Here is a 6,053-nt window from a genome sequence, read left to right as displayed (position 1 = left end):
CAATGAACAATGATGTTGAGCAGCATTTTTATATGCTAAGTAGCCATTTGGATAGAGTAAGATTATACCTTTTTTTCTCACAGCATACGCAGTATGATTCAATTTGGCCAAAAACTTATATGCAATTTATGTATGTGTGCATTTATATGCATATATACAAAGAATATGGACCTAACTCTTAGTAGTGGCAATATTGGTTGAGCACTTGCTCCATGCCAGACACACTTCTAAAGTGCCTCATTTATATAAACTCATTCAATCCTTACAAAAGCCTTATAGGGTCCGTTTTTTTCAAGCCAATGAAGAAAGCAAAATGCAGAAATATTGATATCACACCTACTTATTATACTAGTTGTCAGTGGTTAGTGGGAATCCCTGATTATCGCACTTTCTTCTTTATACGTGATTGAAATATACACACTACCAGCATCCCCAGAAGACTCCTTCTACATGTAAAGGGGTGAATATGTTATCTTCCCGGTGGTTACTAAAATTCCTTTTATGACTGGGTCGTAAAGATGTCATCTGAGATGAGTGAAGAGATAAATGGTCCTGGGTCATTTGGTAAAGTATTTAGAGAAGAGCAAAGTTGTATACTAAAGCACCTGCAGTGTAGTTCCATTTAATTTTTTATCGTATGTGTAATACATACATATGTGTATTTATTCACATATATAGAAAAATAATGCAACTGAATAATAGTCAAAGATAATGATAATAACTATTGAAGCATTTTCTCCTTGCCAATCACATACACACGTATATAATATTTAATGTAGTTATCTATATCTTTATATATTAATATATAGGCTTATATACTTGATATACATATGTTTATGCATTATTATTATTATTATATGCTTATGTTAAATATGTATGCTCACAACCATCCTATATGGCAGAAGATTTTTTTAAACAATAAAAGGACAGAAATATTAATATGACATATATATATTACAATGGTTGTCAGTGAGCGGTAGAATTATTATTTGCATTTGATTATTTATATCTGACTACCTTTTCTATATGTAAAAAGGTAAAAACATTTTATCTTAATTTCCAGCACTAAAATTCCTTTTAAGAAGGCTGACCAAAAAATATGTCTGAGACTGGGGAGGGGGTGTTTGAAGACCCAGTTGGGTTTAGTTCTAAATACCACATGGCCAGCCTCCTGCTGGGGAAGGAGCCAGATAATTTTCCACTTTGGGGGGATGGATAGGGAGAATAGATGGTAACCTGGTCGAGGGCAGTTTCAGCAAGATGTTATTTACCAAGTTGAGAAAGTTTCCCTTTCTTCCACCCAGGCCAGTCATTCATGGGCCACAGGGCTGTCAGACTGTACCCTGCTCTTTCACATGGTGCCCTTTACAACCATCTTCCCCACAGATCCTCTGTGAGAGGGTGGTAAGGTGTCAGCATTTTCAGGGATAGGTACCTCTGTGTCCATCCTTGGAGGCATGCCCCACCCCAACACCTGTCCTCAGTCTTCATGAGAATAGTTCTGTCTCCTCTGAGCCCAAAACACACGAGGTGGTCTTACCTCGTTTTCAAGGAAATGTGACTGTGGTCCTTATCAAAGAGTGGTGAGACTAAATCCTTATATCCCCTTACCCCTGCCCTTCAAAGTCTGACTTGTTTGTCACATGACAATGTTCTCTCAAAGCATAGACACCCTTCCAGTCCTAAAGGTGAAGTGGATGAGGAACAAACACTATTTTTGTCTCCAGCAGGGCCTTCTATCTCCTATAGAAAAACCTACAGGGGGAAACGTTGCACAATGTTAACAGTAGCTGTCAGCAGGTGGTTGGGCTATTGGTTATCTGGTGCTTTCATTATATTTGTACATGTATACAATGTTCATAAATTATAAATGGGAGCCAAAGGGACAGAAATGAGGCAGGCTGTGCTCTGAGGTAATGTCGATTAGGACATTACTCAGACAACAGATGAGAGGTGCAGGGAGATTGAAAGTAAGCTTACCAGCAAGAATATACCTTTTATGTACAATTATATGGTTAAGAAGATGGATTTCACTGGAGGGAAAAACTATAGACTACTTTTTCCAGAACATTTTTGTGGTGTTTTAATAGATATCTGTTTTAGCATCTTTATGCTTAATGCTCCAGTTTTTGTCTTGTTTTGCTGTACATTTCTGCAGAGAGGGACAAATTTGGAGCACTGGGTGGGCGTATTTGTGTATATTAATTTTAATTAAATAAAGCAGATTGAATGACATTATGTATATTGTGACATCTCTTTAAAAATAATAATTACTACATAACGTGTACTAAAATATGTATAGACAAAATATAAAAACTACATTCGAACTTTAACAACAGTTGTCATAGGAAGAGTGGAATACCAAAGGATTTTACTTTCCATGCCCTGTATTTGTGCACCTATGTTTTTTTAATGAATTTAAAAATTTTTTTATTGTGGTAAAACACAAAGAACATAAAATTTACCATCATCATTTTTAAGTGTATGCTTCAGTGGTATTAAATACATTCATAATGTTGTACAACCATCACCACCGTCATCTCCAGAATTTTTTTCTTCTTGTATGACTGAAACCCTGTCACCATTAAATAATAACTTCCCATTTTCTCCTCACACCAGCCCCCAGCAACCACCATTCTACTTGTTGTCTGTATAATTTGACTACTCTAAGTGCTTCATATAAGTGCACTCATACAGTATTTGTCTTTTTGTGACTGGCTTATTTCACTTAGCATAATGTCCTCTGGATTATCTATGCTGTAGTATATATCAGAATTTCCTTCCTTTTTATCTTTTATTTTTTTTAAATATTTATTTATTTATTTATTTATTTATTTATTTATTTATTTATTTTAGAGAGCGGGGAGGGGCAGAGGGAGAGGGAGAGAGAAAAACCTCAAGCAGACTTCCCACTGAGCACGGAGCCCCATGTGGGGCTCCATCTCACAACCCTGAGATCATGACCTGAGCCAGAATCAATCAGAGTTGGATGCTTAACTGATTGAACCACCCCTGCATCCCAGAATTTCCTTCCTTTTTAAGGCTGAATAATATTCCATTGTATGTATATACCACACTTTGCTTATCCATTCATTTGTCAATGAACACTTAGGTTGCTTCCACATTTTAGCTATCGTGAATAATGCTGCTATAAATATAAGCTACAAATATCTCTTTGAGACCCTGCTTTATATTCTTTGGGTATATACCCAGAAATATAATTAATGAACATGGTAATTCTATTTTAAAATTTTTGTGGAACCACCATACTGCTTTCCACAGAGGTTGTACAATTTTACATTCCCATCAACAGTGCACAAGGGTCCACAACCTCACCAACGTGTGATGTTTTCTTTTGCTTTATTTTTCTGATAGTGACTATCCTAAAAGGTGAGAAGTGGTATCTCATAATAGTTTTAATTTGCACATCCTTAGTGAATAGTGATGTTGAGCACTTTTTATGAGCTTATTGGCCATTTGTATATCTTCTTTGGAGAAATGTCTATTCACTCAATTTTGGATCAAGTTGTTTGTTTTTTGTTGTTGAGTTTTAGGAGTCCTCTATATAACCTGGATATTAATCCTTTATTAAAAGTATGATTTGCAAATATTTTCTCTCATTCTGTGGGTTGCCTTTTTACTCTGCTGATAGTGTCTTTGATGTACAAATTTTTAAAATGTTTATGAAGTCCAATTTGTTTAATTTTGTTGTTGTTGTTGTCACCTGTGTCTTTGGTGTCATATCCAAGAAACCATTGCCAAATCGAATGTTGTGAAGCTTGTGTTTTCTTTTGAGAGTTTTATTGTTTTAGATCTCACATTTAGGTCTTTGATCCATTTTGAGCTTGTGCAATAGGCTGTGACCCTCAAAAGTGCTTCTCAGTTCTCCCTCCACGATTAGGTGAACCAGGAAGACTAGAGATGGATATTTTCATTTCTCTACCTCGTAGACTGGAGACAACTGGAGTGGAGCATTTCTCTTCCCCCTCATGGAAGTCTAGAGTAGCTGGAGTTGAGTATCTTCCTTCATCCAGTTTTGTTATGTTCTTCTGAGGGTAGCTCTTTTTAAAAAGAACAGGATGCTCTGGGTGTATTTTAAAATGGCTACATTTTCCCTCTTCTTGCTGGAAACAGGAGGATATTATACTCTGATCTTCATTGTGAGAAGCTGGTGGGGCTCTTGGAGGTAAAATCCATGAAAACGTGGAGTGCCTCTTAAGACTGGATTCACCTAGAAGTTTTAATTCTTGAGCTTGTCCACGATTAAGCCTCTAATAATTCATCAATTATAGTTTATTTTCCTATGATTGTACTGGCTTCAGCAGAGATTTGCTCCTGAACTTCTGCTCCAGTAAGCTGTGATTCTCTATATACACCAGTCTATCTCTCCAGTTTGTAAGGGTGGTAGTTGGCTCTGTGCCTTCAATTCTCCAGTGATCTAAGAATTGTTGATTTTTGGTTGGTCAGCTTTTTTTGTTGCCATGAGAATGGTCGTGATGACTTCCAAGCTCCTTACATACTGAACTGGAAACCCAAAGTTGAAATGTGTACTTTTAATCTGGAAAGACAAAAAACAACATCATCAACAATAAAACAATCTGCTTTTTTCATAATGGAAGATTTTGACACAGTTCATTTGACAAATGAACCTACTTTTGCTGGAAATATACACACACAGATGGAATAAAAAGAAAACTGTGGGAGGTTATACTTTAATGTTTTTCATGGGCTGGTGTATCCTAAAACAATTCATTCATTCATCCATTTACTGTGTATTTATGAAGCACCTACTGTGTATCAAATACTGGTAGCCCAAATCAATACCCCAACATTAGATCTTCTTGGAACTGAGTTCAGTCTTTTTGAGACACCCGGGAAATTGTCCTAAAACCTGATTTTTTTTTTTTTTTTTTTTGGCTCAAGACAGTAATTTTCAAACTTTTTTCAACTCCTAGTTTCCCTGGTAGATTCCGTGACCCTCCCCCTCTCTCAGTCACACTGCTGATGAGTCAAGGGTCACATCACTGCTGTACTTGCCGTCCCCCGGATAGGAGAGGGAAGGAAAAATAAGAGTGTGAAGTGGAGGCAACCCTGAAATCGTTTAGGTTCTCTCTGTCGCCAACACCTCAAAGATACTCCATTCTAATGCTGCAATCCATCCAAGGTAAGTAGTTTCTTCCTTCATCATTCAATAGTGTCTTTGATTCCTCTTTTCATTTTATCATTTGGATAAAACAAATACTATTATGCCCTGGCAAAGAAAATTTGGTAATTTACCAGCAAAGAAATGGAGTAAAGACACATCATGTAGAAGTCCCTATGCCTCTGATGAATTAGTTGTCAAAGAGAGTTGTGAAAGGGGAAGAAAACATGAAAGATCATGGGAGGAGATAGAGCATAAGCAAGGGCACAAGGGTCTAGGGGTACAAGGCATGGACTTAGAGGAATTCACTGGAGACACACATGACAAGGACTAGAGGTGCCCCTTCCTTCAGGGGGAAGGTCTCAGGATCAGCAACTCAACCAGATTCCTGAGTCTACCCTAAAGCAGGTTGAATAGTAAAGTGGGAGCAAAACATATTCCCCAGGCTACTTTCTCATTCTCTTTTCGCAATAATTCACCTGCCTCATTTTTCATTTGTTCAAAAAGTATTAGATTGAAACTTATGAGGTTGCTGATATATTCCTGTTTTTTTTTTTAGAAAGACTATTTATTTATTTTTAGAGATAGGGAGAGCACTGGGGGAGGGGCAGAGGGAGAGGGAGAGTGAGTCTCAAGCAGACTCCACACTGCATGGAGCCTGATGTGGGGCTCGATCTCACCACCCGGAGATCACCGGAGCTGAAACCAAGAGTTAATACGCTCAACCAACTGAGCCACCCAGGCGCCCCAATATATGCCTGGTTTTAACCTTAAAAAGTGTCAGTTTAATAGAGTTCAACCTACTGTCTCTCGGGGCCTACTACATGTCGGGCACTGGGCTAGATGCTGGATATGTCCTGATGAGTAAGGTAGACATGGTCCCCCTGAGCATGAAATGTACATTCTAGTG

This window comes from Phoca vitulina, unplaced genomic scaffold (assembly GCF_004348235.1).
Source record: "Phoca vitulina isolate PV1807 unplaced genomic scaffold, GSC_HSeal_1.0 scaffold293, whole genome shotgun sequence".
NCBI lineage: Eukaryota > Metazoa > Chordata > Mammalia > Carnivora > Phocidae > Phoca > Phoca vitulina.
This window is presented reverse-complemented; position numbering follows the sequence as displayed.